The following is a 24015-nucleotide window of genomic DNA, read 5'->3' on the forward strand; positions in this document are numbered from 1 at the left end:
GCCTGCAAGGAGCGGGGGTGGGGTGGGGTTGGGGGCTGGCTGGGACTCCCCCCAATTTTGTTTGCCCTGCCATTCCCTTCTTCTGTGTGACCCTGGGCTTCCTCCCTTCCCTCCTTCCCTTCCTCCCTCCCCCTCCCTCCCAGGGACAGAATGGGCTTTGCTGGTCGCCCTGTTGGGGGCCGAGTAGGAATTTTTGGCTTTCCAACAGATTGGCCGAGATGGAAAGTTTTTTTGCCTACTCCATTCTGTCCTGTTTTGTTTCCTTTAGTTAGAAAGTTAAGTGATGACTTGTATCCTAATTAAGTATATGAATAAAGTTGCCCCTTTTGTTAAAAACCATCCCATCGTTTCTGAGTTCCTCTTTTCTTCTCGTCTCCCTTGGAGCATTTGTGCCCACAGACTCCCAAGCTCACCTCTTGGCTGAGGGAGACGCTGCTACACTGCTACAGGTCCATGCAAATGCCTCTTGCTTGGAAGCACTCACTCAGACAATTGGCTTGGATCACTCCAGAGGAGCCCACTTGAGGTTTGCCGCCAATGAGGTTTGCTGAGCACAGGATCCTGGGAGCAAGCTGCACCTTCCAATCGAGTGCCCGGAAAGCACAGCCTTGGCAAGGCCTGGCAAGCTTACAAACCAACATTGACTCCCTCCAATACAGCCAAATATGAAATGTGATTCCATTCCAGTGATTAAAAAGTCCTGCCAAGTATGAAATGCCATTTGTGCAGGAACAAGGCCTTGACCTCCTCTTGTGCTCTTCACATTTCTGTTTTGAATGCGTATTTGCTTCCTTCCTGTGCTCTGTAATAAGAAGCTGGCAGGGATCAAGAGGTCACAGCTCCCGTTTGACAGTGTGGTCTGGTTGGGGAAAGAGTCCTGCTGTTTGGTTTTTGGAGGGAGGAGAGGTTTGGATTGGATTGGATTGGTTTTTTTTTTTTTAATTGGGGGAGCTAGCATTTATTTTGATTGGTTGGTTTGGGTTTTTTTTCAAATTCAATTTTTATTATTTTTAACAATATTAATATGTCATTGATTACGAATAGACAAAAGTGGACTTCCTGCACACATCTCTTCGTGAATCATCAGCTATAAAGTTTACCCTTGCTATAATAATAGTTCAAAACATAAATTTAAATCCTTACAAACACAGCTAATCTACCCAACCTGCAGGTTTTTTTAACTAAATTTCGAACCCTACTGTAAAGTCCATAGTAGAAAAATAGTTCTTTAGATACTACAAGAATGGTTTCCAACCTTCTTTGAAGCATTCCAAATTTTGGTCTCTTATTAGTGTTGTAAGTTTTGCCATCTCTGCATATTCCAAAAATTTTATCAGCCAATCTTCTTTTGAAGGCACTTCATTACTCTTCCATTTCTGTGCATATATCATTCTAGCCACCGTCGAAGCGTACATAAAAAGCGTTGAGTTAGTTGTAGAAATTGCACCTTCTATTATTCCCAGCAGGAAGGATTCTGGCCTCTTAGGAAATGTCATTTTAAATATTTTCTTTAACTCATTATATATCATCTCCCAATATGCTTTAGCCTTCCCACAGCTCCACCACATAGGAAAAAAAGTGCCTTCAGACTGTCCACACTTCCAACATTTGTTTGATACATTTTTATACATTAATGCCAATTTTTGGGGTGTCAGATACCATCTATACATTATTTTGTAATAATTTTCTTTTAAAGCATAACATGCAGTCAATTTTAAATCGGTTAGTTTCGGAAAATTGGAGGGGGGGAAGAGAATAAAAGGAGGCTCGCCTGCAGCAGAAAGTTAGTGAAAGCTGGAGGAAGAGTTTAAAGTTGGCGCTAAAGCTGGAATTAGAGCTGACTAGGAGTAAGACCCTGAGGCTATTCACATGATAGTGCTGGGATGCGGAGGGCGGGCAGTGGGGTAGGCAGAGTCCAACTCATCTTTCCTCCAGATGATTCTTCTGCTTTTCTTCAGGTATACTACCATGTGCTCACATGATCCTCACTGCTCCCAGCAGTGTGGATCTTTGGAGGCTGGGATGACACATCCCAGCCGTTGGATATCCCACAATGCATAGTGTGTCGAGCATGGTGCATTGGGGGATAGGACCATACGAAGCTGCCAGTCAGACCATTGGTCCATCTAGCTCAGTATTGCCTACACAGACTGGCAGCAGCTTCTCCAAGGTTGCAGGCAGGAATCTCTCTCAGTCCTATCTTGGAGATGCTGCCAGGGAGGGAACCTGGAACCTAGATGCTCTTCCCAGAGCGGCTCCATCCCCTGATGGGGAATCTCTTATAGTGCTCACACATCTAATCTCCCATTCAAATGAAACCAAGGCAGACACTGCTCAGCTAAGGGGGGAAGAAACGCTTGCTACCACAAGACCAGCTCTCCTCTCCTCTGAGACGGGCGCTCTAGGCACCCATCTCTGTGTGCACTCAGGCAACAAGCAGCCTGAGCACCCATCTGATCCCAGTGCCGGGGTAAAGGGCACGCTCGCACCCTAAACTTTGTCTAAAGGCCGGGCTTCAAAGTGGGGTTAGGCGGGCCAGCAGCACTGTGATCCATAGGGATGCCTGCGCTGCAGACGAGCAGCCTGGGTTAAACTGCTTCTGGGAACCGTCTTCCTGAGAAACATAGCTAGAACAGTGAAGAGGGAAGCAGACCGCAGGAGAGAACTGGCCCCCACCCCCACCCCGATCATTTAAGAGCAGAGAGCTGGAAATCACGGAGCTGGAATTGCGTCTGCTTTGCTCGCAGAAGGTCCCAGGTTTGATCCCTGTCGTCTCCTAAATCTGCTTCCTTGCAATTTCACCCCATGGAATTTTTAATCCAATTTCTAATCCAGTCCTCGGGGGCAACAGAGAAAAGCTGCCTGTGACCTTGGAGAGCTGCTTCCAGTCAGAATAGACAATATTGTGCCAGAAAGCTCTGAGCCAGGCGGACCCAGGGTCTGACTTGGTATAAGGCAACTTCCTATGTTTCTACTGGGGGCAGGACCAGAGTTGTGAAGGCCTGTAAAGATGGTCTTCAAATACCCAGAAGATCATGGAAGGAGGGGGGAGGAGTTCAAGAGATGCATCATGACATTTCACAACAGAAACGGTAGAGGAGCAATGTGATATCCATTGTGAAGCACTAAAAAGGACTGTAGAAATGATCAATTCTGAGTGTGTTTTCTCTTACGCAAACTACTTGCCTTCCCTTGGCACATTATAGTTGCTGCACAAGGGTGTGGTCTGGTTTCGTTGCACATCTCGACTGTATGCTAGAACACTAACTCATCATTCGAAGGTCAGGGGTCCTCATATTTGGGTCTCCAGATGATACTGAACTACAACCTCCCTGGCCACCATGGCCTTATAGAAGAAGGAACAGACTGGTTCTCTGTTGCTCCTTAGGGCGGGGCTACTAGAATCCATGGGTTGAAATGGCAAGGAAGCAGATTTAGGCTAGGCATTAGGAAGAATTTCTTAATTGTAAGAGCTGTTCGACAGCGAAGCAGTCTCCCTCATGCAGTGGTAGGCTTTCCTTTGCTGGAGGTTTTCAAACAGAGGCTGGACAGGCATCTGTCCGAGCTGCTGTAGCAGTTTCCTGCACGGAGTAGGGGACTGAAGAACTCTAAGGTACCTTCCAACTCTGACATTCTATGATCCTGTGATTCTATGGGAGTTGTACATAGGAACATAGGAAGCTGTCTTATACCAAGCCCTTGGTCTGCTTAGCTCACTATTGTCTATACGTGTTGGAGATGGAGTTCCAGTGCATCGACCTTTTGCACCAACTAACCTAATGGCAACTAGGGGCATTGGGATCAGAGGGAGCTAGTCAGGGTCTCCTCACCTGTCCCTGCTTGCCTCTACTCTATGAACCCTGCTTTGACTCCTCAGGTACCTCCTGTGGTGAGTCAACCTTCTTACTTTCCTCCTAGAGAGATGATGGAGACATATCCCCCTCTCTCTCCCTGATTGATTGATTGATTGATTGATTGATTGATTGATTAAGTGCTGTCAAGTCTGTGTCGACTCTTAGCGACCACATAGATAGATTCTCTCCAGGATGATCTGTCTTCAACTTGGCCTTTAAGGTCTCTCAGTGGTGCATCCATTGCTGTCGTGATCAAGTCCATCCACCTTGCTGCTGGCCATTTTCTTCTCTTGCCTTCAGCTTTCCCCAGCATTATGGACTTCTCAAGGGAACTGGGTTTTCGCATAATGTGTCCAAAGTATGATAGTTTGAGCCTGGTCATTTGTGCCTTGAGTGAAAATTCTGGATTGGTTTGTTCTGTGATCCATTTGTTTGTTTTCCTGGCTGTCGATGGTATCCTCAAAAGTCTTCTCCAGCACCAAAGTTCAAAAGTGTCAATACTTTTTCTATCTTGCTTCTTAAAAATCCAGCTTTTGCATCCACAGAGTGTCACGGGGAAAACAATTGTCCAAACTATTCTAATCTCTGTAGGTATAGACACGTCATGGCATCTAAATATCTTTCCCAAGGCCTTCATTACGACTCTGCCAAGTGCTAGTTGAATAAATGATGATGATGATGATGATGATGATGATGATGATGATGATGCTTAGTACCGCAAGACCAGGTCTCCTTCTCAAACAACTTCTGGGAATCCAAATTTAAGAAGAATTTAAGAACGCGCCTAACTTGGACGCTCTCTGCCCTGAAACTTCCCACGTGGACAGTTTGGTGTATTAGCATCATTTTCGGTATTGTGGGCCGCCTCCCCCTCTTCAGATTGCAGGTAAGATTTCATTCATTCATTCATTCATTCATTTGATTTTTATACCACCCTTCCAAAAATGGCTCAGGGCAGTTTACACAGAGGAATAATAAATAACTAAATAAGATGGATCCCTGTCCCCGAAGGGCTCACAATCTAAAAAGAAACATAAGATAGACACCAGCAAAAGTCACTAGAGGTACTGTGCTGGGGATGGAGAGGGCCAGTTACTCTCCCCCTGCTAAATAAAGAGAATCACCACATTAAAAGGTGCCTCTTTGCCTAGTTAGCAGGGTATTGCTCATGCTCTTCCCCAGGGAAAAAAACCACACATTTATTCTATGCAGAAACCACATGCTTTTTAAAAAACAAAAACAAGTTTTACCACAAGCAAGCATTGTGTAAGACTATGTGTAAGACAAATCATATGATATTTATTTAGACTGCCTTTCTGCCTTCCTACTGTCCACCACCCTCTTGCCATTTTAAGCAAATCCAGACTCACAGTTTCATCAAAAATGTCCAGGTTTAAAGTTTTAAACATTTCCCCACTCCGTTTCAAAACACTTAGGACTTCACTGTGAATATAGGAACTTTGGAACATCGGAAGCTGCTCTATATTGAGTCAGGCCCTTGGTCCATCTAGCTCAGTATTGTCTACACAGACTGGCAGCAGCTTTTCCAAGGTTTCAGGCAAGGGTTTCTCTCAACCCTAAAATTTTGTCCTATAAAAAAAATATAATAATCTTGTCCTGTCTTGGAAATGCTGCCAGGGAGGGAATATGGAACCTTCTGCATGCAGTTTTCAAACATTATTCCCTAAAGGAGCATTTTATTGTCCCTTGGACTGCGTTAGGGATGGGGCTGTATTTCAGTGGTAGAGTATCTGCTTAAAGATGCTGAAGGTCCCAGGTCAGCCTACAATCCCTGGCATCTACAGGGAGAGCTGGGGAGAACTCTTGCCTGAAACTCTGGAGTGCCACTGCCAGACAGAATAGACAATATTGAGATAGATTGGGGTTCCCAACAGGGGGTACAAGTACCCCTAGGGGTACTTCAAAGGCTATCGGAAGAGCCAGCGTGGTGTAGTGGTTAGAGTGCTGGACTAGGACCGGGGAGACTTGAGTTCAAATCCCCATTCAGCCAGGAGACTAGCTGGGTGACTCTGGGCCAATCGCTTCTCCCTCAGCCTAACCTACTTCAAAGGTTTGTTGTGAAGAGAAACTTAAGTATGTAGTACACTGCGTTGGGCTCCTTGGAGGAAGAGCAGGATATAAATGTTAATAATAATAATAATAATAATAATAATAATAATTATTATTATTATTACAAGACAGGTCTCACCAGAGGAGCCAGACAAAGAGTGCCTCTCCCATCAACAATATGGTGAGACGTAACTTTAATAAATCTATACCGGATTGGTCTTCGCCCAGGTCAACAAGGACCGCGCCAGGTGCTATAGTCCCTGGACATCTGGAGGCAAGTGGGCTACAGGACTCAGGATCTTCAGTTGAGCAACCAGGGCTGGAGACAGAAAAGCTACTGGAAGAAACGTCGCTTAACTGAAAAAAATATACAACAAATGCCAACAAGGAAATAATGATCTGCTATTACAAGTCTAGTCCAATTAGAAGAGGTTATTTAAAAAGAATGTACCACATTTGGAAAGAGAAGCATCCAGATACAGAAATAACAGAACAAAGGCTTGCAGACCAGAGAAGATTCATAATAAGAAATAAAGTATTCACAGAAGTTGAGCTGGAAGAACTGCAAAGAGCAACACAGGCTCAAGATATGGAAGAAGAATTACCACCAACTGAAGCAGTTGCTCAGGCGCAGATGGAGTAGGTGTTGGAAATAGAGGATACCACTGTTGCTGAAGTATTTCAAAATCAAAACCGGGCAACCTCCCCTTTGCCTTCACCTCAATAACCCAAATGCCGTTTTACAGGAAAGCAACAAGAACTAAAGCAAAAAATAACTGAGCACATGAAGCAAACAACCACCAGGGTTCGACTTCCCGCTCTAAAAACAGTTGCCAAAAAACAACTTGCTCAGGCATTAAAAGATGTCACTGCTGCACTTGCAGAAATAACAACCAATAATTTGCAAGAAATAAACCAACTCATGTGCAGTGCAGCAACAACAACAACACAAGAGCTCGGATAGAAGATCAGTGGACCTGTCAAAAAAGAAAGCAGTACATCACCTAAATGGAAGATTTGATTAGAAAATAAAATCTCCAGGCTTAGATCAGATGCTAGTAAATTGAAAGATATGCCAGACAAGAAGCTGAAGAATGAAAACACCAAACAGTATCTGATCCAAAAATACCACCTAGATTCAAGGAAAATGAGAGAAGTCCTGGAAATAATAAAGCAGCAAATAACAGCAGTGTCAAAGAAGATTAGCAGATATGAAGCCAGAATTACACAACACAGGCAAAATCTCCAATTCCAGTCGAATCAGAGACGTTTTTACCAAAGCATAGAAGGAGAAACTGCAAGAAACGTAGAAACGCCAAATAAAGAAGAAACAGTGCAATTCTGGCGGAAATTATGGGACAATACAATAGATTATAATAAAAAAGCAGGATGGATGAAAGAAGTCAAAAAATGTAACCAACAAATGCAAGATCTAATAATAACACCAGAATTAATCAGTGAAAGAACAAAGAAAATTAAAAATTGGACTGCGCCAGGCGACGATGAACTGCATGGCTTCTGGCTTAAACACCTAACAAGCCTTCATAAACAACTATCAAAACAGTTCAATCACATTTTGCAAGGAGGTGATATTGAACAATGGCTAACAACTGGGAAAACTCATCTCATCATGAAAGACCCAGCAAAAGGTGCAGTTCCAAGTAATTATAGACCGATAACCTGCCTGCCAACCATGTTCAAATTATTAACTGGAATAATAGCAGATGAAGTGATGCAATACTTATTAACTAACAAACAGCTTCCAGTTGAACAGAAAGGAAATTGCCCGAACACTAGAAGCACAAAAGACCAGCTGCTGATTAACAAAATGATTTTAGAAAACTGCAAGAGAAGAAAAACCAATCTAAGTGTTGCATGGATTGACTACAAGAAAGCCTTCGATTCATTGCCTCACACATGGATACTAAAATGTTTAGAAACAACTGGTGTCAGCCAAAACATTCAGATATTTATTTAAAAAGCAATGAGCATGTGGAGTACACAGTTAACAATCAACGGCGAGACACTTGGACAGGTTAGCGTTAGAAGAGGCATTTTCCAAGGGGACTCACTATCCCCTCTATTGTTTGTAATCGCCATGACCCCACTTTCACAAATACTAAACAAAACAAGCCTCAGATACCAAACATCTAAAACATCCAGTAAAATCAACCATCTGCTGTACATGGACGACCTGAAGCTGTATGGAAAGTCCCAGTCAGAAATCGAATCACTGCTAAACACTGTCCGTATATTCAGTAGCGATATAGCAATGGAGTTTGGACTAGACAAGTGTGCTGCATTAATAATGAACAGAGGGAAAATAAGAAAAACAGAAGGAATAGAACTGCCCAATAGAAGCAAGATCAAGAACCTGGAAGAGAAAGAACCTTACAAATACTTGGGCATTCTCCAGGCTGATAACATCGCACAAACTGAAGTTAAAAGAAAAAGGGGAAGTGAATACATCAGGAGAGTCAGAAAAATCCTCAAGTCCAAACTCAATGGCGGGAACATCATACAAGCCATAAACACCTGGGCTATACCTGTTATGAGATACACTGCAGGAATGATAGACTGGACCCAGGCAGAGCTAGAGACGCTAGATCGTAAGACCAGGAAAATCATGACCATCAATCGTGCTCTGCACCCCCACAGTGATGTAGATAGGCTCTACCTCCCTCGCAGCTCAGGTGGAAGGGGAATGCTGCAAGTCCATCAAACAGTAGAGGAGGAGAAAAGAGACATTGAAGAATATATAAGGGACAGTGAAGAAGATGCACTTCAAATGGTCAAGAACGCACAACTGTTCAACACCAATGAAACAAAACAGGCCTACAAGAAAGAACAAGTCAAGAACCGAGCAGAAAAATGGAGAAATAAGCCCCTGCATGGTCAATATTTACACAATATAAGTGGAAAATCAGACATCACCAAGACCTGGCAATGGCTTAAGAATGGCAACGTGAAGAAAGAAACAGAGGGTTTAATACTGGCTGCACAAGAACAGGCACTAAGAACAAATGCAATGAGCAAAAGTTGAAAAATCCACAACAAACAGCAAGTACCGCTTTTGTAAAGAAGCAGATGAAACAGTGGACCACCTGATCAGCTGTTGTAAGAAGATCGCACAGACTGACTACAAACAAAGGCATGACAAGGTAGCAGGGATGATACACTGGAACATCTGCAAAAAATACAAGCTACCTGTAGCCAAAGATTGGTGGGACCATCAAATTGAAAAAGTTGAAGAAAATGAAGATGTAAAAATATTATGGGACTTCCGACTACAAACAGAGAAACATCTGCCACACAATACACAATACATATCACTGTAGTCGAGAAGAAAGAAAAACAAGTGAAAATAATCGACATAGCAATACCAGGGGATAGCAGAATAGAAGAAAAAGAAATAGAAAAAATAATAAAATACAAAGATCTACAAACTGAAATTGAAAGGCTGTGGCAGAAAAAGACCAAAATAATCCCAGAGGTAATTGGCGCCCTGGGTGCAGTTCCAAAAGACCTTGAAGAGCACCTCAACACCATAGGGGCCACAGAAATCACCATCAGCCAATTACAAAAAGTAGCTTTACTGGGAACAGCCTATATTCTGTGACGATATCTATAACGATTAACAGTAAAATTCTGGCATCCCTGGTCCTTGGGAAGGACTCGATGTCTGGATAAAACAAACCAGTCAATAACACCTGTCTGACTGTGTAAACAAGAAATAATAATAATAATAATAATATTTTCCCTTCTACGGAGTGAAAGCAGCTACTCTGGTGAGAACGCAGGTGGCAGGATGGGAAGGAATGGAGCAGCTCCGTCAAAGTGGCCACTGCAAAAGCAGGAGCATAACAAGGTTGGAGTGGGCCCAGAGACAAGGTTTTACAATGGGCCCCTCGCTGATTGATTGGTTGGTTGGTTGATTGACACATTTCACAATATATATTGCACTCACACTCACATCGCCAATATGTATCACATCCCCTAACCGCCCTGAGCCATTTTGGAAGGGCGGTATATAAATCAAATAAATAATAATATGAATATGGTGAATATTTATAAAGTTATATTTATATCTATTACTATATAGTTATATTTATATCTATAACTATATATAGTTACAAATATAACTAAATTTATATAGTTACATAGTTCACTGCCAGAACTATGATCTCGGGGAACTAATGGTGAAGTTCCAGATTTGTTTCTGGTTGATTATGCAGCGTTGTTCTATCTATCTATCTATCTATCTATCTGTCTGTCTGTCTGTCTGTCTGTCTGTCCATCCATCTACGCAGATAGTCTCCCCCAAGCGCCAGAGCTGTGTGTGTGTTGGGGGGGTGGGTCTTTTAGCTGGTCTTCTATAGGCTATCGAAGCTACTTCCTTGGAGACAGGGAAAGAAATGTAAAAGAGGGCTCTCACAAATGGAGCGGGCATTGCACAGAATGCTGTTTAATGCAGGGACCAACAACCATCACGTTTGCTGGGAGCGTGGGGGGGCGTTGGGGGGGGGTCAGCACCCATCTGTCCCAATTGTATCCAGGAAGTCTTCCCTCTTGCCATCAAAGAGCTTTCAAAGTCGAAGATCCAGCTGGCCACTTGATTCCTTAAGCAAACAGGCAGCCTTCGGATGCTCTTTCTCTCTCCCTCCCTCTTAGGTCCAGAGGCAGGCAGGTTTAGCTTGAGGCTTGTTTAGCAGAAAATTGATGGTTGGAGAGAAGCAATGGTTTTTGAGAGACTGGCTGCTGGTTTTTGAACTAACTTAAGTTTCCAAACTGCGTACAAAGGCAGCCCCACGTAGAGCGCATTGCAATAGTCAAGCCTGGAGGTTACCAGCTGATGCACCACTGTTTTGAGATTGTTCTCTTCAAGGAATGGACGCAGCTGGTGAATCAACCAAAGCTGTTGGAAGGCATTCCTGGCCATAGCCTCCACCTGAGATACCAGGGTGAGGCTTGGGTCCAAGGGTACTCCCAAGCTGCATACCTGTTCCTTTTGGGGGAGTGTAACCCTCACCCAGGACAGGAAGATCTAACTCATCCTTCAGATTCTGAGTGCCTACAATGAGCACCTCCGCCCATTACTGCCTGTAGGCAGGCATTTAGGGAATGAATGCCATTTCCTGATGATGGTGGTGGTGGTGGTGATGACAAGGAGAAATAGATGACAAGCATCCTGATAACACCCTGCACCAAATCTGATGATCTCACCCAGCGGTTTCATGTCGATATTAAAAAGCATTGGTGACAGAATGGAGCCCTCTCAACTCCATAGCCAGCTCTAAAGCCAGTTTGAAATGGGTCTAGATAATCCGTTTTCTCCAAAACTGTCTGGAGTTGGTAGGCCACCACTCTCTCAGTCACCTTGCCCAACCATGCGAGATTGGAGACTGGCCTGTAACTAGCCATCGCTAAGGGATCCAGGGAAGGTTTCTTAAGAAGTGGTCTATCTATTGCCCCTCCTCCAAACAGGGGGTACCCCCTCAGCGATGCATGAATGATATTAACGAGGACACCTCCAACAATCTCCTTGCTAGATAGAAGCAGCCAAGTTGTAGGAACACAGGAAGCTGCCATATACTGAGTCAGACCATTGGCCCATCCAGCTCAGTACTGTCTACACAGACTGGCAGCGGCATCTCCAAGGTTGTAGTCAGGAATCTCTCAGCCCTATCTTGGAGATGCCAGGGAAGGAACTTGGAACCTAGATGCTCTTCCCAGAGCAGCCCCATCTCCTATGGGGAATATCTTACAGTGCTCACACTTCTAGTCTCCCATTCATATGCAACCAGGGTGGACCCTGCTTAGCTAAGGGGACAAGTCATGCTTGCTACCACAAGACTAGCTCTCCTCCTGTTAGTCGGGCAAGGTTCCAGAGAACAGGTGGTAGGCCGCACCGCCCGAAGCAGCTCGTCCACATCCTCAGAAATCACAGATTGAAACTGATCCAGCATAATACTGCAAGAGGGATTGCTGAACACCCCCTTCATAACCCTTGCAGAAATAGTGGAGTCCAAGTCAGCCCAGAATACAGGAGATTTTATCCGCAAAGAACCCATTAAAAGCTTTAAAGCAGAGCAAATTCTCCGGGGACTGATTCCAAACAGAAAGAGCAGAAATTAAACTCCTCACAACCTGGGATAGCTCTGCTGAATGCAAATCTGCATGCACAATTCATGCAGACCAAAATTGGTTTTTTGCCGCATGCACCGCTATCACATAAACCTTCAAATGGATCCAGTGCTGTGTCCTGTCAAATTTGAGCCAGGTTTCCCTCCACTTGTGTTCCAGTCACACCTACTCTGATGCTTCAGCCCCCGCAACTCCTCTGTATACCAAGGGGCCATTTTTGAAGCAGGTTGGAAGGGACGCTTAGGAGAAATCGTGTCTCTTGCCCTGGTGAGTTCCATATTCCAGGTTCCCACCAGGGCCTCGACAGACTCACTGGCAGCACCAACATTAAAACCCTCCAAGGCTTTTTTGGAATCCTACTGGATCCAGCAGCCTTCTCGGGTGGGCCATCCTAATAGGTCCACCACCCCTGCAGGGGTGGGTTGTGGCTGTGAAGCAGGCAGTGGTCCGTCCATAACAATGGGGAAACCACAGGATCTCCTGACGATGGAGCCCAACAGAAGACCAAATTGAGTGTGTTTCCGGCACCATGAGTTGGTCCTGAAATTAATTGGGATAGGCCCATCGATTTCATGGCCTCTATGAACTCCCAAGCTGCAGCAGGCAAGCCAGCCCCAAAGTGGATACTGATGTCGCCTAACATCAAAAGTCTGGGAGACTCCAACACCAACTCTGTGACTGGTTCCATCAGCTCAGTTAGGGAGTCCGTTGGGCAGCGGGGTGGACGGTACACCAACAGTCTATCCCTAGTTCCCAGCCTCAAAAATATACACTTGGTATAAGTCATCTGTCTCACAGAGGCTCTGGTAAGGGAGATGGTATTCTTATGGACCACAGCCACCCCACCCTACCCCACCCCACCCACTTCCCCTAACCTGCTCCCCATCAGAGTAATCTGATTGGAGAAGCTGGGCCCAAACTGGACCCCTTTCCTCCCGCAGCCAAGTCTCAGTTATAGACTTATACAAGCCGGGTCAGCTCCCTGCCTCACCCATGATCAAGTCGTGGATGATTTTGGTCTTCTTCTGAACTGACCTGGCATTGCAGAGGAGCAAGGTCCTGCTCCAGTGAGTGTATGCACACGCTCTCTACTGAAGGAGATTCGGGGCAGAAACCCTGTGTGTAAAGCCTCCTGCAAACTCTAGCCCAGACCTCCAGCCCCACCCTAATATAACCTTCTCCTAGACCTCAGTCCCACCCCGAAGGCCCGGCACCAAAAGCTGGCCCCCTTTGGAGGCCAGCTTTGGTGGCCGCCTAGAGGCGGTCTGCCGGCCCTCTGGTGCACCTCCCTCCTTTTTATGCCTCCAAGAGCTCAGCAGCCCCTCCCAGGGGTGCACCAAAGTAATTCAGGTGCCTCGACCACCCAGCCATGAGACACCCCTCCCGCCACCCTGTATGAGGCCCCCCAATCTCATTGGGGGGGCCGCCCCTCCAAAGCTCCGCTTAAAAAAATACTTGTGGCTGGGGGGGGGAGTGGAGCAGTCCTCCCTCCCCCCTCCTCCGGCGGCTGCCAAGAGAGATGCTGGACCCATCTGTTGGGGCCAGCATCTTTAAGAAACTGCCAGACGCGCCCGTGCAGTTTAGAGATCGTTGCAAGCCTAAACGTCACGGGCTTGCGGTGATCTCCTCTGAGCAGGCGTGCCTCGCAGTTTCTTAAAGATGCTGGCCCCAACGGATGGGTCCGGCGTCTCTCCTGGATAGAGCAACTGGCCCTGTCCATCCCCAGCACGGCACCCCTCCTGACGGCTGCTGCTGGTGTCCACGTTGTGTTCCAGCATTTCCAAGCATTTCCTAACCACACCACTCTACCTGATGGATGTCCAGCCTACAGGCAGCAGGCAGGGTGGGAGAGAGAGGAGAAACCTGAGCCGCCTCCTTGGGTGTCCCCCTGACTCATTAGGAGGAGCTGCTCCTGATCTATTGTTGAGCCTTAGCTTCTTTCAGGGTGGTGGGAAGGCAGAAGTTGGCCTAGAGAAAGGGAACTGGCGGAAGGGGGAATTACATGTCGACTCTCCTTCCCTTCCACGGCGTTGCTTGTTCTGTTATGACAAGTACGGTAACTACAGGAAGTCCCTAACTCACCGACAGGTTGTATTGTCTTCCTAAAGTTTGTTTGAAGGTCAGCTGTTTGGAACCCGGGACACATTTCATGTCACAGGCGTGAGTCACCCCCTTTGCTAAGCAGGGTCCATCTTGGTTGGCATTTGGATGGGTGACGACATGTGAGCCTGGGGCGTAGCTAAGGGAGGTGGGCCCATGTTTGGCCCTCTCTCTGACGGTGCCTTGGAATGAGGGGAAGAATGAAGAAAATAGGGAGGGGTGGAGCTGGGGGGCCTTCAGGAGCTGGGGGGGGCTGGGTCCTTTGAACCATCCATCATAGCTACACCCCTGATATGGGCACTGTCAGCTGTAAGAAATCCTAGGAGGATGGGGATTGAGCTCAGTGGCAGGGCATCCGCTTGGCGCGCTGGAGATCCTAGGTTTAATCCTTGGCAGCATCTCTCGGGGTAGATCTGGGGGAGACTCCTACCTGAAACCTTGGAGAGCTGCTGCCAATTAGTGTAGACAATAGTAAACTAGGTGGACCAAAGGTCTGACTCGGTAGGAGGTGGCTTCCTGTGTTCTTATGTAACAGCAGGAAAAACCAAAGCAGAAGAGCAAAACAACAACACCCAACCCGATTGCTTAGACTGTGTTGACTAGGAACAGGGCCAGCAACGAACCTGACAACTGCTATCCACACTGAGGAGACCATTGTGATGCACTGTATGCAGAGCTGTCTTTTGAGGAGACGAACCAAACACAAGCCCGAAGTTGCAGTCCGTCTTGAAATACAAGCAAATTGCATTTAATATTCCCCTCTTTTGCAGTATTTGTTGGGCCCCTAAGTACCTTCTCTTCCACTGCGGCTAGGAGGCTTAAAATTAAAAATCCAGCTGCCAGACAACTAGCCAGACAACTAGCCAGCCAGCCAGATAGCCACTCTTGCTATCCCTCCATGGACAGCAGGGTGCCGTTCACATTTCCAGTGCCTTGTTGTGAATTTAATTGCTGCTATATAGAGTTAGGACATTGTATCCAGGTGAAACTCGGAAAATTAGAATATTGTGCAAAAGTCCATTAATTTCAGTAATGCAAATTAAAAGGTGAAACTGATCTATGAGACAGATGCATTACATGCAAAGCGAGATAAGTCAAGCCTTAATTTGTTATAATTGTGATGATCATGGCGTACAGCTCATGAAAACCCCAAATCCACAATCCCAGAAAATTAGAATATTACATGGAACCAAGAAGACAAGGATTGTAGAATAGAACAATATCGGACCTCTGAAAAGTATAAGCATGCATATGTATTCAGTACTTGGTTTGGGCCCCTTTTGCAGCAATTACTGCCTCAATGCGGCGTGGCATGGATGCTATCAGCCTGTGGCACTGATGAGGTATTATGGAAGACCAGGATGCTTCATTAGCGGCCTTCAGCAATTCTGCATTGTTTGGTCTCATGTCTCTCATCCTTCTCTTGGCAATGCCCCATAGATTCTCTATGGGGTCAGGTCAGGCGAGTTTGCTGGCCAATCAAGCACAGTACACTGTATACTTTTCGGAGGTCCAATATTGTTCTATTCTACAATCCTTGTCGTCTTGGTTCCATGTAATATTCTAATTTTCTGGGATTGTGGATTTGGGGTTTTCATGAGCTGTACGCCATGATCATCACAATTATAACAAATTAAGGCTTTGCATGTAATGTGTCTGTCTCATATATCAGTTTCACCTTTTAATTTGCATTACTGAAATTAATGGACTTTTACACGATATTCTAATTTTCTGAGTTTCACCTGTATATGGCGTCAAACGGTTGCTGCTTTTTTCGGGTGGTTAGTTTCCATGAGACTGCTCCCCCTGCTGTTTACATTCCAAATGCAACTTGCCTGAACGGAGGCGTTTTGCTGCTGATGAGCAGCTAGTTTGGAAAGCGCCACGCAGAAGGACATTGCAAGAGTGCGCGTCTGGTTTTTGGTTTTGTGAGAGGAAGGGGCATAGGGGATGCAGAAGAGAGTGTCCTACACAGGGTAAAGGATTTAATGTGAGCCAAGAAACTGTTTTAATTGTAAAAGCTCTGTCCTGGAGCATATTACTACTACTACTACTACTAGTACTACTACTAGTAGTAGTAGTAGTATAAAAGGCATGCTTTGGGGCAGAATGCCCCATGCACCTAGGGGCAGACCATGGAACATAGAAAGCTCCTTTATCCTGAGTCAGACCCTTGGTCCATCTAGCTCAGTTCTGTCAACACTGACTGGCGGCGGCTCTTTGAGGTTGCAGGCAAGAGTCTCTCCCAGCCCTACCTGGAGATGCTGCCAGGGATGCAACTTGGGACTGTCTGCATACAAAGCAGATGCTCTCTCTCAAACCTCTGGATCCTTCACACCTCCTTCCCCTCAAAAGGTAGCTATGTTCTCTGTGCTAAGCTATGGTTCCGTCTCCAACAGGACTTCCAGAAAGGCTTGACCTGCTTTATCACCTCTCTGTTCAATAATTAAATCTCGCTGGACTCCCCACAGTTGCACCACCTCTCTCTCTCTCTCTCTCTCTCTCTCACACACACACACACACACACACACACACACTCCCAACAACATGTTAAACACTGCTTCAGGAATTACTTTGCAATCATGGTGTGAAGTACACAGCTGAAGCGCTCTCTGAACAATCAAACAACTGATAAGGTACCATTGATTGATTTACACAGAGCCAAATGACAGGTCCCTGTCCCAAGGAGCATGCAATCTCGATTTTTAGCAGAGAAAGACAGTAGAGGGAAGGAGGGAAGGAAGAAAAGAGGCAGGCAAGAGCAACATGATGAATCTGTATGAATGCCTTTCCACCTGGCAAGGCAAAATTTCAGCATAAATAATGTGTGCAAATAAAGGTAGATCAATATGGGGCTTTCATGATGAAGATACCTTTTTCCCCCAGGGAAGCTGGAAAAGCTTTTGAATAGCAAATCATCAAGCCTCTCTCCTCCTTTTTGGATGGAATGCCAGACTCCGGTTGCTTTCTAGCTGCTCTCCTTTCCGCTGCAGGGCTTTCTGTCCTCCTTGAGGAACTGGGTACTGGGGAACGGGTTTCTCATCCTTATTGGCTCTGCTAGGGCTACCATCACCCTGTGACTGGCCAAAGTCAGTCTACCAGTCTAGTCCAAAGTCAGTCTCCCATCACCCTGTGACTGGCCAAAGATAGTGACTGGCCAAAGTTCAGCCACTCCTCAGCAGAAATGTCCCATCCTCTCCTGGAACAGGCTTGCTGGAAACCCTCCTTGCCACATCCCCTGCTACTGTGGGCAGCCTCGGATCTGTCTCGTCCTCTCGACTTGCAGTTTCCTTCTGGCTGCAAGAACTGAAGACTCTTTGCAAGCCAGGGCAAGGAAGTCGCCCGTACATCTGCTTCTCTCTGCCTCGTGCATAAACCAGGTCTGCTAAGAAATAAGGCCAGTAGTATTATATACAGACCTGGGAGGAGCCTAAGTAAGGGCAAGTGAAGCCACAGACTAAGTAAGGGCAAGAAAGATGGGCAGAGTGAAGTCAGAGCCTAGTAAGGGCAAGACGTCATCAAGCCCCGCCCATTGAAGGGCAAGATGTCATCAATCCCCTCCCACTGATGGGCATGACATCACCACAGTAGGGAGGAGTTGTAAACCCTCCAGAGAACATGCCCAGGCATGCCCAGAGCCTCCTGTACCATGAGCCCTACCCACCTGACATGTGAGGACCAATAGGAAGAAGTTCCCAGCCAGCCGTTCAAGGCTTATAGTGTTGCTGCTGCATGGAGTATCCTACAAGGCTTGTAGCAGAGCCCCCTTTGCATAAAGGTCACAATTCTACTGTTTGCTTGTGGGTTTGATGATGGGATCTCCTCAGAGCCCTAATTTGGCAACAAATCAGCCAGAGTCGACACCTAAGCCAAGAAAACGCCAGATTAGCACCAGTTCAGATGATGAAGGACCTCCTGTGAAAACCTATGCTGAAGAACAAGCGGAGACAAGGGAAATGTGGCAAGAGATCCTGGCAACCATGGCAGCTGAGCCACAGGTAAATATATTTTACAGGCTAGGTTTTGAGGTTGTGTGTGTGTGTGCAAAAGGACATTAAACTCATAGTCTTTTCTTTTCTCCCTTTAGAATTCAGCACTTGTGCAAACTCGGAAACGCTCTCGCATAGCAATGCAGAAATTCTTGGGCCTGGATATCAATGAAGAGCCCTATAGTACCTGGGCGGAGCCTAAGTAAGGGCAAAGTGAAGCCATAGCCTAGTAAGGGCAAGGAACGATGGGCAAGGGAAAGCCAGAGCCTAGTAAGGGCAAGTTGAAGCCCTGCCCTTCGAAGGGCGTGATGACATCACAGCAGGAAGGAGCCGAAAGCTTCTAACTAAGGGCAGGTTGAAGCCACAGCCTCCTAAGGGTATAGTGAGACCCTGTGGAGAGCGTCCACACAACATGGCCAGGCAGACCCCCATGTCCAGGCATGTTCAGACATGCCCAGAGCAGATGCAGAACAAACACCCATGTTTGGACATCAGCCCCACACACCCCCCGAACAGGTCTGTGTATGTTCAGACATGCACAGAGCAAGGGTTAGGCCAGGCCTGCACAACATAAGGCCCGGGGACCAGATCAGGCCCTCAGGGACTCTTTTGTGGGTCCACTGATTGTCACAACTTGCAGCAACAGCACCCCAAGGCCACTCTTTGGGTTAGTTCCCTCTTCTTCTTCATCTTTTCATCCTCTGCCCTCTCTGAAACTGCCTGACAGCACCATCCTGTGCATGTTTACTTGGAAATATTTACTTAGTTGACTCCTCAGTAAGCACGACTAGGATTGCAACATGAAATCGACAGCAATTTAGAAAGAGGAGAGGATTTTGCATTTGTTTGGGGCTGGCATTTTTTAAGGGAGATCTCACTAGATGCCCCAGTGACTGAGCAAGGACAGGCTCTATTTTCTGGCCATGATTCTTAGTTAAAATTGTGGGTCCCTTACCAAAGGGGGGAAAGATCCACAACTATCTAATAATTGCTTGCATTAATATTTTTAATAATTAATTTTAATTCAATAATGTGCTGAAAATTGACCTTGACCACTGAACACCATTGTGGTTGGTTCCAGCCCATCAAAACATTTGAATGGTGTACCCCCCGGGTTAGCCCCAGAGCAGGGTTGTTATTTTTGTAGAGAGAAAATAAAATGCTCTTCAGATTAACTCAATAGGGTATATTCTAGATTTTAAGAACTCATACACATTAACTTTGTACTATGGATTCTGAAGTTGAAAGTTTTCCCCCTTTAAAAAGAAAAGGTTGCCCTGCAATTAATGCTGGATCATCTTTTCTTTGTCTCTGTGATGAGGCTAGCCTGGAGTTTTATCCTGAGAGGCCCCTGAAACATCAGCCCTATCCATCCTCAGCACTGTACCTCCAGTGACTGTTGCTGGTGTGTATCTTATGTTTCTTTTTAGATTGTGATCCCTTTGGGGACAGGGATCCATCTCATTTATTTATTATTTCTCTGTGTAAACCTCCCTGTGCCATTTTTGGAAGGGTGGTATAGAAATTGAATAAATAAATAACTAAAAATGCTTTTTGTGTGTGATGTATAAGTAGGACAATTTCATACATTCTGATAAGTACAGCTTCTTAAAAACATTAAAATCATGATCTCTTTCGTTATGCAGTGACAATGCCTTGCTGTCTAAGAAACAAGGCTTAAAAAAAAAAAAAAACCAGTTCTCCAAAAAAGTGGTAGGACTGGGCCCTTCAAATGGTGTGGTCTAACCGTTAAGTGTTCATCAGATCAATGACCACGAGAGGCTTTTGATGTGTGTGTGTGTGTGTGTGTGTGTGTGTGTGTGTGTGTGTGTGTGCATGCACAGGTAGGCTGACAGATGCAATTTCTATTTATCTGACGCTTGGTGGGGGGGTGGGAGTTTGTATTTTGTGTATTCACTAGGAAATGAGAGTTCTGGTTCTTTAGAAATCAACTAACACACACTAATTAAATGCATCAAAATTACTGACCAAGACTAAGTCCTATTGAGGACAGAGAAAGCAAGCAAGCAAGCAAGAATGAAAGATTAAGAGCAGTGACAAGGACTAGTTGTGAAACTGTGTCAAAGGAGAAGGGAAAAACTGTGTCTGAGGCCAAGGAAATCTAGATGGTTAAAAAGTGACAAGAACACAGGGTGGGGGTGGGGAGAACCGAGTTAGCGATGGGCCAGGTTGAGGAAGCAGAGGCAGTATAATTGTCCTTATTCCAGTTAATGCCTAATCCAGGCTAATTCATATCAGAGTTAGAGATGTACGAAGAAGTGGGGGGAAGGGAGGGGGGAGAGATTTGTTAAAAACGGAAGCAAAGAAACAGTGACAAGGACTAGGCGCAAAACTGTGTCAGAGATGGAAAGGGGAGAGAGATCCTAGTTAGGGGACAGGTCTAGGCTTTGTAGATGTGAAGTAGAATCAAAGAAAGTTTGAGATACCACAGTATACAGAACTGTGGTTTTTAAAGATATGTTTGCGCTACAAAGACACCTGTAAGAGTGTCTAGCACTAAGAGATAATGTACATTGCATTGATAGTTCACTGAGAACTTCCAATTAAATAGAGGCAGTCATCAGATCAAGCCGGGGTCTGTATTCCCCTAGTCACTAACATTCTAACTAAGAATCACTGGAAAACAAACAGACTAGCTAATACCTCCCAAGAGAAATTATAAGAAATTAAATTATTTCTTATAAAAGTCCATTTTCTCTTCTATAAAACAAATCCTTTTTAAAAAAAGAAATTAAATTTGTTGACAAAACAATTACATATCAGACCATTTCTTTGTGTGTGTGTGTGTGTGTGTGTGTGTGTGTGTGTGTGTGTGTAAAAATGAAAATTGTGTGGGCGTACTGAAGTGAATTGATTGCTGCTTCCTGCTTGTATGTATAAAGACATATCTGTGTGCATTCATCTTACACGAAGGAGCTACATACAAGATTCATGCTTGGACATGTAGGATATTTACGGAAGCAAAGAAACAGTGACAAGGACTAGTTGTGAAACTGTGTCAGAGGAGAAGGGACATTGACAAGGATTGAGTGAAAAACAGTGTCTGAGGCCAAGGAAATCTAGATGGTTAAAAAGTGACAAGAACACAGGGTGGGGGTGGGGAGAGCCTAGTTAGCTATGGGCCAGGTTGAGGTTAGTAAGAGGAAGCAGTGTCAGTATAATTGTCCTTATTCAAGTTAATGCCTAATCCAGGCTAATTCATATTAGAGATGTAGGAAGAAGGGGGGGGAGGGAGGGGGAGAGATTTGTTAAAAACGGAAGCAAAGAAACAGTGACAAGGACTAGGTGCAAAACTGTGTCAGAGATGGAAAGGTCTGTATTGCCCTAGTCACTAACATTCTAACTTAGAATCACTGGAAAACAACCAGACTAGCTAATACCTCCCAAGGGAAATTATAAGAAATTAAATTATTTCTTATAAAAGTCCATTTTCTCTTCTAGAAAACAAATCCTTTTTTTAAAAAGAAATTAAATTTGTTGACAAAACAATTACATATCAGACCATTTCTCTCTGTGTATGTGTGCGTGTGTGTGTGTGTGTGTGTGTAAAAATGAAAATTGTGTGGGCGTCCTGAAGTGAATTGATTGCTGCTTCCTGCTTGTATGTACAATGACATATCTGTGTGCATTCATCTTACATGATGGAGCTACATACAAGATTCATGCTGGGACATGTAGGATATTTCATCAGGTGTGTAGGCCAGACCTTATGCATGTAGAGCCATTCACTTTCCTTACAAAAGAACAGTGAACAACTAAATAGCAATATGATGTGTGTGTACGTGTGTGTTAAATACATCTTGTATGTTGTATATAACCTAATGTATGCTGACTCTGCTGTACATATCATATGTCTTTAAGATTGTTTGTTTTCTCATCATCAGTACAGAATTATCCAATCTAAACCCTGTGAGGTAGGTTAAGCCAAGAAGAGCAAATGCCCTTCCTAGTCTGACACTCTAGGCACTACACAGCACCGACTCTCTGGAGTACTAGTACGCTTTGTAAACCCTCTCCTGAGCTTAGGAACATCAGGCTGGGAGCTCCCTGGCTGCCTGTGAGCTATCTTATAGTTATCCATACTCATCTTTTAGAGGAAAAGACCTTTCATACTTCAAAAAGCAGGCACTTGTTTTTGTGTGGATCTAGAGCAGACAATGATTGGCTGCTTTGGAAAAGACATAAAATATAGTACAGAGCCAAAAAAACCAGAATTGATTCTAAAGTGTTTAGATTGGATAATTCTGTACTGTTGATGAGAAAACAAACCATCTTTTTCTTGGCTTAGGTGTCGAATCTGGCTGATTTGTTGCCAAATTAGGGCTCTGAGGAGATCCCATCATCAAACCCACAAGCAAACAGTAGAATTGTTACCTTTATGCCAAGGGGGCTCTGCTACAAGCCTTGTAGGATACTCCATGCAGCAGCAACACTATAAGCCTTGAACGGCTGGCTGGGAACTCCTTCCTATTGGTCCTCACATGTCAGGTGGGTAGGGCTCATGGTACAGGAGGCTCTGGGCATGCCTGGGCATGTTCTCTGGAGGGTTTACAACTCCTCCCTACTGTGGTGATGTCATGCCCATCAGTGGGAGGGGATTGATGACATCTTGCCCTTCAATGGGCGGGGCTTGATGACGTCTTGCCCTTACTAGGCTCTGACTTCACTCTGCCCATCTTTCTTGCCCTTACTTAGTCTGTGGCTTCACTTGCCCTTACTTAGGCTCCTCCCAGGTCTGTATATAATACTACTGGCCTTATTTCTTAGCAGACCTGGTTTATGCACGAGGCAGAGAGAAGCAGATGTACGGGCGACTTCCTTGCCCTGGCTTGCAAAGAGTCTTCAGTTCTTGCAGCCAGAAGGAAACTGCAAGTCGAGAGGACGAGACAGATCCGAGGCTGCCCACAGTAGCAGGGGATGTGGCAAGGAGGGTTTCCAGCAAGCCTGTTCCAGGAGAAGATGGGACATTTCTGCTGAGGAGTGGCTGAACTTTGGCCAGTCACTATCTTTGGCCAGTCACAGGGTGATGGGAGACTGACTTTGGACTAGACTGGTAGACTGACTTTGGCCAGTCACAGGGTGATGGTAGCCCTAGCAGAGCCAATAAGGATGAGAAACCCGTTCCCCAGTGCCCAGTTCCTCAAGGAGGGCAGAAACCCCTGCAGCGGAAAGGAGAGCAGCTAGAAAGCAACCGGAGTCTGGCATTCCATCCAAAAAGGAGGAGAGAGGCTTGATGATTTGCTATTCAAAAGCTTTTCCAGCTTCCCTGGGGGAAAAAGGTATCTTCATCATGAAAGCCCCATATTGATCTACCTTTATTTGCACACATTATTTATGCTGAAATTTTGCCTTGCCAGGTGGAAAGCCATTCATACATATTCATCATGTTGCTCTTGCCTGCCTCTTTTCTTCCTTCCCTCCTTCCCTCTACTGTCTTTCTCTGCTAAAAATCGAGATTGCATGCTCCTTGGGACAGGGACCTGTCATTTGGCTCTGTGTAAATCCATCAATGGTACTTTATCAGTTGTTTGATTGTTCAGAGAGCGCTTCAGCTGTGTACTTCACACCATGATTGCAAAGTAATGCATGAAGCAGTGTTTAACATGTTGTTGGGAGTGTGTGTGTGTGTGTGTGTGTGTGTGAGAGAGAGAGAGAGAGAGAGAGAGAGAGTCGGGGTGCAACTGTGGGGAGTCCAGCGAGATTTAATTATTGAACAGAGAGGTGATAAAGCAGGTCAAGCCTTTCTGGAAGTCCTGTTGGAGACGGAACCATAGCTTAGCACAGAGAACATAGCTGCCTTTTGAGGGGAAGGAGGTGTGAAGGATCCAGAGGTTTGA

At 45.4% G+C, this 24015-nt stretch overlaps 1 protein-coding gene across 2 annotated transcripts in view; it reads left to right on the top strand.

Moving 5' to 3' along the window:
- The window catches only part of LOC128332777 (uncharacterized), a 162693-nt gene that overhangs the window by 9477 nt on the left and 129201 nt on the right, over positions 1-24015 (top strand). The gene's annotated exons all lie outside the window — the stretch shown is intronic.

The sequence above is a fragment of the Hemicordylus capensis genome, chromosome 7, assembly GCF_027244095.1.
Source record: "Hemicordylus capensis ecotype Gifberg chromosome 7, rHemCap1.1.pri, whole genome shotgun sequence".
Lineage (NCBI taxonomy): Eukaryota > Metazoa > Chordata > Lepidosauria > Squamata > Cordylidae > Hemicordylus > Hemicordylus capensis.